The sequence below is a fragment of the Ursus maritimus genome, unplaced genomic scaffold (assembly GCF_017311325.1).
Source record: "Ursus maritimus isolate PB19 unplaced genomic scaffold, ASM1731132v1 scaffold_5, whole genome shotgun sequence".
Lineage (NCBI taxonomy): Eukaryota > Metazoa > Chordata > Mammalia > Carnivora > Ursidae > Ursus > Ursus maritimus.
This window is the reverse complement of record NW_024426663.1, coordinates 24,191,226-24,205,034: the sequence shown is the minus strand read 5'-3', so window position 1 is coordinate 24,205,034 and position 13,809 is coordinate 24,191,226. Positions and strand designations below refer to the sequence as shown.

The 13,809-nt window shown below is 37.3% G+C and overlaps 1 protein-coding gene across 1 annotated transcript in view; it reads right to left on the bottom strand.

Moving 5' to 3' along the window:
• EDIL3 (EGF like repeats and discoidin domains 3) overlaps window positions 1-13,809 on the bottom strand; it is a 396,558-nt gene that overhangs the window by 208,048 nt on the left and 174,701 nt on the right. The gene's annotated exons all lie outside the window — the stretch shown is intronic.

Genomic DNA, 13,809 nt, shown 5'->3' with positions numbered 1-13,809 from the left:
TTGATATTCGTGGTATAGGAAATGGAATAGTTGCGTGGGGCTCTGAGACTAACAGCCTGGGATCGAAGCCTGGCTTCCTGACTTTCTAGTCATGTGGTCTTGGAGGATTTAGTTAACCTCTCTGTGCCTCAATCTCACCTTCTGTTCAATATCAGTATTAAAAGAATCTATCTCAAAGGGTGATGATACAGATGAAAAGAATTTGTATATATAAAACACCCAAACAGTGTCTGATGCATATTAAGCAGTCAAAAAAGAAATATTAGCACTGAGCATAAAGTTCTCCAAATTGTAAAATATCTTCTGCATGTTTCAAAAATAATACTGAATGGCAATTTCTGGAGTTATGAACACTTAAGAGCCTTTATAAACCTGCGGTGAAAATAGCATAAACGTGCAAATGACTATAAGCACATAGTCCAAGGGAAGTGGACACCTGGTTGTAGTACTTTTATTGACTATTTACGGACTTACAGTAGGGCATCCTTCTGTGAACCACAGCTTTGCCAGTCTGTATGAAGTAGCTCATCGAGTTACAAATATGAGGAAAAACAGGGGTAAAGGGAGAGGGAGTGAGAATCTCAAGCTGACTCCCCGCTAAGGGCAGAGCCTGACACAGGGCTTGATCCCAGAACCCTGAGATCATGACCTGAGCTGAAATTAAGAGTCAGCAGTTTAACCAAATTGATCCATCCAGGCACCCCAGGCTCATAGTCATTTTTAAGCTTCAAGAAAGTAACTTCACTAGAGCGAAGTACCCGTGACAGCCAGTAGAAGTGTGGTGTCTGATCTCCCTTGGAGGAAATCAGCTGTTAGCACTATGAGGGTATAGATGTGGGACAGTCCTTCCTAACTCAGGACTCCTCTAGCTTACATTCTTTACTCTGGGGTGCCCCTTTGGTATGGCTGAGATTTTCTCAAATGGCACGGCAGTGCAAGGGTCTTTCTATACCAGCTTCCTTCCTTTCTTTTCTCTTTCTGGAGGTGACAGGTTTATGTCATAATCTGAAGGCTCATCATACCTAGTCCTGCTTCTACTCCCCCTAATCATCTTTTGCATCTCTAATTCTTACAGTCTTACAGTTGCCTTACAGTTGGCTACTTTGGAGGATGGTAATTGACTTGGGTCAGAATCCAGTCTGGACATTGTAAAGAAGGGAAGAGAGAAGTTGAAGGAAGAAAAAGCTCTCCCAGGAAGACGAAGAAAGGCCAAGGAAAAATATATGGTAGGCTCTAATTTTGTCTTTTTTAATTTTGTTTAACCGAAGAAACTAGAACACAATTATGAGTGAAAGAAAAGCCAATGAAGAGAAAGTTAAGATGTGCATGTTAGAAAAGAAAGAAGAGTAATTAAACTGTCTCACTATGTATGAAAACATGAATGCCTGAGACCTGGAGGAAGAGTAGTCAAGAAAAGGAAAAAGTGGTTTTAGCAGAGAGTCGGGGGGCCGCGATAGGGCTGGGCACAAGCATAGTAACAACTTGAAGCAACTGGGTGAGAGCTCTACCAGGCAAGGCTGCTGGAAGAGTATAATGGTGAATGGCTCCTCAAGTATTGGTCAAAGCCATTTAAAGACTTATGGAGAGAAAGGCCATTGACCATCATCACTTTGAGCAGTGCGACAAAATGTCAATGACAGGAAGCACTTAGGGGTTGGGCAACATTGTCTTGCATTGAGTCAAGACTTTAAAATTTGATTCCTTTCTCCAGCAACTGCCTTTGAAACTCTGTTTCTCCCAGTTCAAAATTTCCTGAAATTCAACAGCTGTAGAATTTAATAAGAATATGCATGAAATGGAAAATAATGTGACAACCCTATAGTGTCTGGACATTGTTGATAGGGCTTAACTTTCAAAAAGTGAAAAGAAATTAGTGTATCTGTGATTTTTCTCCAGATGCCTTCATATCAATTGAAAAAATATATTGATTTAAGTAGGCAGTTTTGTGCTGTGCAGTATATGTTGATTAAACTAACCAACACCTGCCCTAAAGGTAGAACACTGCCAATGTTTAAGACAGGAAGAAGGTGCAACACCAATGATCAGTTTTGCAACAATTAGAATCAGGTTTCTTCCTTCGATCCTCTTCTTTCTCAGTTTCTATTTCTTCCGTCCTCTAAATTAATTCACATTTGATGGTGCCTTATAATTTACAAATTCTTTTCACATAAATAATCTCACTTATTTCTCACAACTCCATGAGGTCATTGTCATTACCATTAGCTTTTACATTAAAAAAAAGAAGGGCAAAAATCTTAGATAATGTTTCTCAAATGAACACCAAAAGTGATGCATTTAGGTCTCAAATGAACAGTCTGTGATTCCAAAACCTACATTTTTTAGAGACTGAAAAGTTGGGGAAGGGAGAATAAAAGAAAAATGATATTAGAAATTTGATTCATCAGTAAACTCCAAAATAAGAAAAACCATGACTGGTTTTTTAGTAACTGAAAAGTGATAGCCATGTATGTAACTGCTAGAGAAAAAAATACACATAAGTAATTATACTGAATGAATCATGCAATTTTAAACAAATAAGGAACCTTGGAGATCACCTAATTCAATCTTTTAATTTGCAGATGAGGCAACAAAGCCTAACAAGAATTCAGTGATTTCTCAAACTAAAGAAAAAAAAAAACCTAATATAAGAAAAATTGGGTTTAAGGATTTGTATCTAAGAGGAAAAAAGTTATTAAAACCAAAGATGATTGAGCTATTCTTTTTCCCTTCAAGAGAGCGATTTAATCTATATCAGAGAGGAAATAAACCTTTTCTATGCTCTCTTCCTCTTACAAAGCTGGGTAAGGCGGGATTTAAAACAATAACAACAACAAAAAAAGACTGAAACAGTAAGGCCTCTGCCAGTTCTTGGGAGGAGTTAAAGCCACCATTCCAAGGAAGGTGGTCTGTGAATGTCACTATGAAGAACAAAGGGTGACTATGAGCCTGGAATAGATGACTCCGTTTACTCAAGCCACTGCACCTAGGAAAAGTAGAACTTGACTCGAAGTTGAGGATGACCCAGTGGCTCTGCATAATAAAGGGGAGAACCCAGAAGAGGAGACCCCCAAAACAGAGCTGGAAGTGAACTTGAGAGACATTGGGGGTCAAGCAATATGTTGGGAAGCTGTAATAGGTGAAGAAAAGTAGCTAGCAAGAAATCATGGTATTTTAAATTCAGGTGTAAGTTGTTAGCACAGCTGCTCTGTGAACTGTCTCCGCCGGAGCATCCGTGTCTATACTGAAGTCTGCGACACACAGACCTGTGTGCGGTGTTTGGGGAAATCAGGGGAAAGGGCTATGCCATTCATCTGGCTCATACTGGCAGAAAGGAGGAAGCACTACAACACATGAAGACCAAGGGATTCAAGAATCCAGTGGATACAGGAATCTGAAGACAGAGCTGACACGGGTATTTAAAGTCCAAGACGCTCTGGACATTTCCTGAGGGCACAGGTGAAGCCTGTCCAGCAATCTTGGTGCAGCCTCTGGGATTCCCAAAAGAAATGAGCTAGAGCACTAGAGCTGATTTTATTTACAACCCAAAGAACATCATGACCTCAGCTGACATCTGAGTTTCAGAAAAAGATTACCTGTTAACAGAGGTCATGATTGTGGTTATTTTTCCTATTCTGAGAAATTCTATGATTTTCATTTAAAGGGTGAGGATGAGGTAAAGTAAATGGGGTAAGGCTTTAACCTTTCTAGAGTGCTTTAAATGCTAAGCGACATGAAGTATACATAGTATTCTTTACAATGCTCTGTTGAGAATATATCTTTTTTTTTTTTTTTTATAGGCAAGAAGACAGGCTTACTCACAGAGGTTAAGTAACATGCCTAACTGGAAAAGGCAAGATTTTAACATACTCCACCTGACTACAAATCTCTGTACTTTCCATTAAGCCACACTCCCTGCTACGCTGAAGATCTGTACATTACTATGTTAGTCTTGACAGATGACAGGATCAACATGAATTCACTAAGCATGTTCGTATAAATAATGCAGGACTCCAAAGCCTTCCTAAATGGAAATATTTCAGAGGATTTTCAGCAAATGGGTCAGGGCGTATTTGGTATTATGAATATAGATAGATAGGCTCTACTATACTAATGGTGCTCCATTTTTGCTATATTTGAAATCAACTGTCAAACATGAATATCTCCCCAATATTATTTTGTAATCACATATTTTGTATGTATATACTCTTGCTTGAACTGAGGATAAGAAAGTGACTGTGCCCAACACAGAGGTTTTGTTTGTCCCTAATAATCATACTATGAAACTCATACTGTTTGCCTTGCACATACTCTTTTGGAGTACTCATGATAGAGTGTTGAAATGAGTGGTTACATCTCCCTTTTTCCCAATAAACCATAAATTCTCCATAGGAGGAGTAGCAGTCTGCACACAGCAGGTGCTTGATACATTCTGAGTAAACAAGGGTATGGCAAAATGAGTGATGACCATTTCATCTTTTGCCTAAACCTCATTCAAATTGAGGTTTATAAGATATCAATATATTCGGCTTTTCACTTGGTAATTAATTAGGATACTCTGTAACTTTTCTACACCTTTCAAGTTCTTTAAATTTGTAATTGGGTTCCAATATTTTTTGTCTCTAATATAGTTTAAGCTTCAAGAGTATTATATCTGTAAAGTATTACGATAGTAAAAAACAGATCATCAGAATGTAAACTTTTGCATAATAATTACACGTATCTTAATTCTTCAGCAAATGTAGAATCAAGAAAAATGTAACATTGTATAATCTCATCAATGGCGTTTTGGTCTCCCAATTTACAATTCCTGTGTAAATAAAGACATTCACTTAAAGCATTAACAAGATGAAATAATGAGAATATGTAAATTAGTACATAAAGATAATAAAATAAATGTAGCCCCTGGTCTCAACTCACATGGTAGCCAAAAAGTGTTGTAGCTGGCTATTAAATAGTGACAATTAAAATATATATCAACAGTTCCCAGGCTTCTTTCTCCAAGTGGTAAGTGGTCTAAACATATGAAAGTTAAAGACCTCAGGAAACTCCTTTCTGTTTGTGTTTTCCCCCATCCAATAATCTCATCTATTTTGATACTAAAAGTAAGTATTAATTAAGATGTTGGCACATTGATAAAGAAAACCATCACCTATAACCTATACTGTTGCTTGTACAATGAAGGTAAGAAAAACAGTGGCCCTGACCTTGATCAACATAGAGATTTGGGGGTTTTCTGGTCGTTCTCAGGTTAAATAACATTTATTCATTAGGAAACTATTATGTGCTGAGCACTCTACTAGTAATGTGGATAAATACTTTCAATGGAATTAAAATTATCAGCAGCTGAAAGAGTAAGCTCACAACACAAGAAAATATTTAGTCATCCAGCTTATGCACCTCACTTTTTAAAGCTAATTTTAATGGTTATCCTTTACTGCAAATATAATATGCTCAATCTTTATAAATATATATATGTAACTATATATATTTGTAATTATATGTATTTGTAACTATATACATTTATAACTCTCTCTCTCTATATATATATATATAAACTACATGTATATAGTTTATATAATGGTTTAATGGTTTCTGGAAACTTAATTCTAGGATTTCCTTAGCGAAATCATATTAACAAATGTTTATAATATGGCTGAAATCTTCACTTTTACTGCCAAAACATTAGTATATTTCGGGCATCTCATATCTTTTCTGTAACACAGACACACACATGCATATATAATCTATAACATATAAATACATATATGTGTATATATATATATATATATCTCATTTGTTTTAAAATTTCTCTCTGCTATAAAATTGTTTTCAAAGCTGCGTATCACACATGATTTATACAGAGCTTTGAAAACAATTTTATAGCAGAGCGAAATTTTAAAACAAATGAGAATCATTCAACCACTTAGAGCTTGTAAAAACAAAAATAAGACAACCAGAGGTGATCTTAATTCCTTTCCACTTTAAAAGTCTCGTTTAAAAAGTTTGCTTCCTTTTGTATAATAGGTACAGAATGGTGATTACAAGATTCAGTTCTGGTTAGTAGTCATAAAGTCCAAATCATCTGATTAGACAATAGCACTTGGTAATATCATATCACTTTTAACAATAAAGCATAAGTGGACTTTTAAGATACAAGAGGCTTCAGGGAGTTTTAAAATCAATAATGCTATAATACTTTTGTAGGTAATCTTTAAGTTGCTCCTAACACAATGGGGACAGTATATGATCAATATTAATGAATAACTGGATTCAAAAGCATGCTTTCCAGGCATTTTTATGCAAGCTCACATAAGTATGTCAACAAGATTAATTGCTCACAAAAGTAATGGATCTATATGGTTTGCTTCTTTTCTGCTTCTACCTTCTCACAATTCCACCAGTAAAGAGTTGAGGTCATTTCCGTATGATGAATTCCTTACAGTCTGTAAGCAGATTATTAGGAAGTAAATAGGTTAACCCTCTCTTGTGATTATGTGTACACAGACTCGGTCAATTTTACAAATTATTCTCCCAAAACACTGGCACTTAGACATTAAAAATAAATGTACATTTTAGATTATGTCATAAGGAAATGCCAATCCAGCAATTGCAAGAGCACTGTTTCACTAGCCATTCTCACAGTACAGTGAAATAGGACGAGTTACTACCCAAAAGTTCACTTCAAAGTCTGGTCTTAAAAACACAGGAAAGTTCTCATCATAGTGTTGTTTTTACATTTAATAAGGTTTGAACATTTTGGCAGTTGCCATTTTGAGCCATTGCCACTCTATTTTAAAACTAGTTCGAAAGAGAAGGAATTATTCTAGGAATGTTGACATGATTGATGCTTCCAAACCATTTTTTACGCTTGTTATTTCTCCTTCTCTTCCTCCCCTCCCTCCTCTTCCCTCCTCTTTTCTCCTCCTCCTCTCTCTTTGAAATGTAAAGTGCAAATTCAGCCATTTGAGGAGAAAAATTTTCTAAGGGTATTTTATACATATAGAGACGATTAAGCTATAAAAAAACCTAAAGCATTCCATTTTAGAGGAGAACGTGCAAATTTAACAAATTGTTCTTTAAATGTAAAAATATTTGAATAGATTATGAAAATTGAAAGCTGAGGCTAAACAGAGTTGGTTTCATTTTTGGTTTTGTTTTTAAATATCTATAGTAAACTTTATCCTCAAGAGCTAATGCTGGACTCTTTATATATAATTGTCCACAGGAAAGCACTGTGATAGTTAGTGGCTAAAGAACTGTCTTTACGGTCCCTACATAACAAATTACTGCAAAACGGGTGGCTTCAAGCAACAGAAATTTATTCTCTCAAAGTTTTGTAGGCTAGAAGTCTGAAATCAAGGTGCCTGGATGGCCACACTCCCTCTGAAGGCTCAAGGGGAAAATCTGTCCTTTTCTCTTCTAGCCTCTGGGGGCTCCTACGTTCCTTGGCTTATAGTGGCATGACTCCAAAATCTGCCTTCAATCTCATATGCCTTCTTCCCTGTGTTCTGTGTGTCCGCTCCTTTTCTTAGAGGGACACCAGTCATTGGACTTAGGACCCACTCTAATCCAGGATGATTTAATCTCAAAGTCCTTAATTACTCACATCTGCAAAGGCCCTGTGATGAGCTGAATTTAGTTCCCCAAAATTCATGTTGAAGCCCTAACCTCCAGTGTCTCAGGATGTAACTGTGTTTGCAGATAGGGACTCTAAACAAGTTATTAAGGTTCAATGAGGTCATATGGGTGGGCCCTAATCCAACCCAACTACCCTTATAAGAAGAGGAAATTTGGACACATACAAGAGACATCAATGATATGCACACACAGAAAAAAAAGGCCATGTGAGGACAAAGCAAGAAGTTGGCTGTCTACAACCCAAGGAGAAAGGCTCCAGGAGCAACCAACCTGCTGACACCTTCGTTCTGCACTTGGAGACCTGTGAGGGAACGTATTTCTGTTAAGTCACCAGGCTGTGGAATTTTGTCACGGCAACCCAAGCAAACAAATACATACCCTATTTCCAAATAAGGTCACAGTGTGAGATTCCTGGTAGACATGAATTTTGGAGAGGTATTATTCAAACCACTATAGTCCCCAAGTAGTTGTTTTCTTACAACAATGGAGTTGGTTAAGGAAACCAGAGCTCTCATTTATTGTTAGACTTGGCTGACAAGCACTCAGATTTATCAATAGTTAACACCTTAGCTAAAACTTATTTTACTTGGATCTCATCACAAGATCAAGAGAGCATTTTACATTTGGAGCAGTGTCTAGGAAGAGTGTAGAAACGCCTACTTATGTGGCATCAAGGAGGATCTGGCACTACAAGATAGAATGAAGTACCAAAGAAAGAATTACGATTTCTTGGGGCTGATCTTTATCCACTTAAAACTTTTGTCTAGAGTTGGGCTTGCCAATGGCAGTCTTTCTGTAGGTAGACGATCAACATTCTGAGAAAGTCTTTATATGAATTATTTCTATAAATACATATCATCATTTGTGTCACAATAGTTGATATGCCATCTTTTTCCCATAAGTAAATATCTTATTAAACACTGATACGACTTCAATTTTTCAAGGATTGATTTATTTATTTTGAGAGAGAGAGAGAGAGAGAGGGTGAGCAGGTGAGAGGGGAAAGGCAGATGGAGAAGAAGAGAGAACTTCAAGCAGGCTCCCAGCTGAGCACAGAGACCAATGCAGGGCTTGATTCATAACCCTGAGATCAAGACCTAAGCCAAAATCAAGAGTCAAACACTTAACCGACTAAGCCACCCAGGCGCCCCATTAATAGGACTTCTAAAAAATCAATTACAAACTACAGCAAAAGGATCTATCATTTTACAAAAGGATAACTATTGCTATTGCCACATTTTATCATGGAGCACAGCCTCTCATCCTCCCCCCTGTCTATTCGTCCTGCACTACTGCTGAAGCAAGTTTCTTAAACCACCACACGCATAATGGAAATTCTCAGCTTGGAATGTTTTATTAAGCAAACAAAAATCTGTCTCATGGGGCGCCTGGGTGGCACAGTCGTTGGGCGTCTGCCTTCGGCTCAGGGCGTGATCCCGGCATTATGGGATCGAGCCCCACATCGGGCTCCTCCGCTATGAGCCTGCTTCTTCCTCTCCCACTCCCCCTGCTTGTGTTCCCTCTCTTGCTGGCTGTCTCTGTCAAATAAATAAATAAAATCTTAAAAAAAAAAAAAAGAAATCTGTCTCATTACTCTCCAGTCATAATGCACACACGTTTTTTTAATCCTCCAAAACATGCTATCTTGAAGCACCTTTAGCTAACCAACAATATTTGCTGACTGATTATATAATTTTATCATTAATAGAGCAATACATAGTGAATACAGACAAAAGACAATGCTGCCCTTTGATTTTCTTTCTAAAACAAAGGAAACTAAATCTGACATAAAATACCTATAAACATTAGAGATCACAGATAGAAGACTTACTGAATGACAAATGAAACTGAATTATTATTGCTGAAGTTAGTAACAGAAGACCTGGGTGTACTTTGAAATATTGGGTCAACAGAATAAACACTCCTAAAATCTAACAGAAGCATGGATATCAAAAGTATGGACCATTATGATAGTCAAGTCGTATTTTTTTTTTCCAAGATGGTCACTAGAATTAGAGTAATGATTTTCTTGTGAAAATTCCTATGAAATTTCAAAAACCATAAATGCAATCCAAGCTAATTGATAAAACTAACATTTAATAATTTTTTATCAGTCTAAAGGTAAAAAGTCTCTTTCTGTTCTTAGTAACTGTAAAAAAGCCCTCTTTAACCAGGGAGCTCTTTCCAAACAGAACTCCGCAAATCACTTATATAAGTGAATCTGTCCAACTCACATGCACGTCTTGCAAAATACAATTCAAGCTCAAGAATACACATCAGCAGGTGCTGCAAAGTGGTAAGATACCACTCCAGTTTGCCACCAGCTGTCCCTCTTCTACATGTCAATAGGAAAGTGTATAGATCAAAGACAGAGCAGAGACCAATGTTTTCTATGTGTATTATGATAAGTAAATACTTGAGCCCAAGTTGCAGGAGCATCAAGTAATCTCACTTTTCCACATTGGGTCTCTAAGCAGCTACAAAATTTCCATGTTCTTCCTCAATTTTTTTTGACAACTCTTCACCTTTTTCAGGCTCTGACTGAACTTGCCTCCTGTACCATGTGTCTAATATCTCACCGGACATTGCTTCCTTCTCTAATTCTTTCATGGTTCTTTTTTGTCTCCCTTGATGAGATTGTAAACTTATAAAATATAAGGAGTAGCGGTTCCTATAAACTACTTGCGCATAGAAACACCTTCTCCTTATATTTTTGTATCCCCAAAGATCTCGATAAAATGCTAGATACTTTGATGCTGTTGCATAAATGTATGATGATTGACTAAAAATTATTATTACTTTTAGAAATCAGCATATAATCTAAACTACTAATAAGAGTCTATAAAAAAAAACCCTCTAAAGTTTAGAGATTGGATGACTTTTCATCTGTAGCTCCTTCTCATCCACACTTAGCAGGTTTCAACAACTAATTTTAAGCCTGAGGCCAAGTATAATTTTCATTGTGGAAGGCTGCCATAATTTGTAAAATATCAGATTGTGGATGATCTTATAATCACAAATTGGTGTTAAAAATAGATGCAACAAAACAAAACAAAACACCAAACAGGTACACTATTTCCACAAAGCTACAGCTCTTTCTCTTGAAACCTAGAATAGTGGTTTTGACTTTTGAAGGCAATGATAGAAGGTGGGGAAAGGGATTTCTATTTTCTCTTTTGGAACTACCCTCTGTGAATGCCATCCTAATCATGAGGCAGCAAGATCCCTGTAGGAAAAGTTCCAGCTACACTCAAATGGAAGGGTGTCTATCCAGACTTCACGGCTGAGGATGCTGGAAGCACAGCTGGACAGGCGAGTTACTGCTTGGATTGCCTCCTCAGGTCTCACATGTGGCTTCTTTGTGGCAGACTTGAGAAGGCATAAAACAAAGCAGGCATGGATTCTGGCCAGCTGGCCATCTGTTCCTTCACCCACTGTGATAATTTGGTCTTGTAGAATTTTGTTAAGTGAGCATTAAGTAATGACCATGTCAAACAGAGTGCATAATGAATGCTTCTTAATCACTGGATAAAAGCTTAGGGGACGCTTGCCCAAACACAGGAAAGGTCACTAATACAAACCAAGAATTAAAACAAGAGAAGAGGAATTAAAGAGATGGCAAAACAGCAACAACTCACTTCTTTTCCATTTACTTTTGATCATAGCAAGCCTATGTCAAATAGAGGATCAAGGTCTCATAAAGGAAGCTAGATAATATCAGCACAGTTTCTACTGTCTCATTATGCATGTATCAACTTATATCGGTAAACTACGGAAGAATTTTAAAAACAAAAAAACTGTGAGGGACTTGGTCATTCTGACCTGAATTGAAATCACTTACAGTTAAGCCATTAATATCAAGCTTTTCCAAATAACTCCCCAGAAGAGCACCAAGTAGTCACAGATTGGTCCAAATATTTTCTGTTATTTTTTTTTAAAGATCAACTGAAGTATCCTATGCTAAGAAAGCAGCCTCTCCCTCATAGACAATTAATAATTGCAAAATAATAAAAATTTTTAATCCCCCAAAGGACATGTAATAATGTACTCAATGTGTTATTGGGACAGTCTCCTACTGCCTGGAAGTTGAGTCCATAAATTTGGACCACTATTGTATATTTTACCTTCACCGTTCATAAAAAATGAACCAAAGTGCTTTACCTGGTTAAGTTACCATCCAATCACCTAAAAGAAGATAATTTCTATCCCTAGGATTCTGCTCATATGGTTCCCAGCTTGGAATGCATTTCTATTTCCCACTATCTCTTCCAAATCTCCCTTATCCTTCCAAGACTACCAAGTTTTATACTCTCCATTAACTCTTCCCTATAATCTCTTTTTGTTCTCTTCAACAAATGTTCTATTACTCTCTATTACAGTCTTTTTTTCATTCATTATTTGCATAATCATCAGGTTCATGGTTAGAGCTCCTATTGTGTCCCAGACACAGTGCTAAACACTAGAGTTATAATACTGAGCAAAACAGATACTTCTTCCTTCTGTTTCGTAAAGCTTTGGTCAAGTGGAAGGACTGACACCAACCAAATCAACACATAAAGAAGTGTAATTGTTTACTAAGTCATGAAGAAAAGGTATAGTGTATCCTGACAATCTATTAATAGGAGGTTCCCTGAGAAAGGGATGCATAGGCTAGGACCTAAAAACCAAATATAAGCTAAGGTTAAGAAGGAAATGATTCTCCCATTCATATCTCTGTGGCAGGGCAAGAATAAAGGTCTTCAAGAAGGCCAGTGTAGCTGGAGTAGACAAAGCAAAGATAGAGAGACAGACAGGGACCAGATCAGGCAGGCTGACAAAGGCCACGTACAAAACAAAAACAAAAACAAAACTGGCTTTATGGGATATATTGATATGTTTAAGCAAAAGGATAATAGGATCAGAATTTCAATTTTAAAGACAAATCTGTGTGCTGTATGGACAGTACTTTGGAAAGAATCAGCACAGATGAACACAGACCAGTTAAAAGTCATCCCTCTAATGAAGTATGACAGGAAGCCTAGATTAGCCTAGTATTAGAGTGGTGGGCTGGTAGACATGGAAAGAAGCAGACGGATCTGAGAGAGAAGGGTCAAGGATGACTACTGTGTTTCTAAATTTCACATCACAACTGATGAATATTGATGGTATTCCCTAAAGCAGAAATCCTAGAGGAGGGTCTAGATGGGAAGCGAAGATCATGAGTCAGCTTTTGGATCTGTTATTGAAGAAGAGGAATCAAGGGGCGCCTGGGTAGCTCAGTCTGTTAAGTGTCTGCCTTCAGATCAGGTCATGATCTTAGGGTCGTGGGATCGAGCCCCACATGGACTCCCTGCTTGGAGGGGAGTCTACTGCTCTCTCTCCCTCTGCCCCTCCCCCCCCTGTGTTTTCTCTCTCTCTCAAATAAATAAATAAAAACTTTTAAAAAAATAGAGGGATCAAGAAGGCAGAAAAGAGTGTGGCCTGGAAATATAAATGTTAGTATCCCTGGGTATAGGTGGAAATTAATGGTATGGATATAATTGCCCATTGGAACTAGAGATAATACATAAAATCCAGGACCGACACTCAGGAAATACCACCACTTAATGGCTGGATGGGAAATGCAATGTTCCAGAGAAAGCAACAGCCAGAGACGTAGGAAAAAAAATTAGCAGGAAAGTGAAATGACTGTGGCACTTAACATACTGCTTTGCATTATTAATGAACAGTTTGATGTGTATGTGCTTTATCATTCTGAACAGGTTTTAAGGTCCCAAAAACATGGGATTTCGTTTATAACCCACTCTGTTTTTATATACCTCCTAGCACACAGCAAATACTTGCTGGATGTCTAAAAACTGTTCACAATTTCATGGATTGAATATACTGGCAATGTATGTTAGGGGAATGCTCTCCCTTAAGTGACATTATAGTATACCAGAAGGACATTCTGGTTGACTCTTTTGCTTATCTAGGGAGTCACTTTCACATAACTAAAGAAAAACCTAAGTTGGAAAAACTGCCAATACTATTTGCTTCCACAAGAAGGTTTATTTGGCCTACAGGAGTAACTAGTTTTTCAGCAATCACAATTCCTTCAGAACCTAGAAGAGGAAAAGGAAAACAGGGAAAACAAACGGGTGATATGAAGATGAAGAAATACAGAAAAAGTATGCTGAGAAAATACACGTT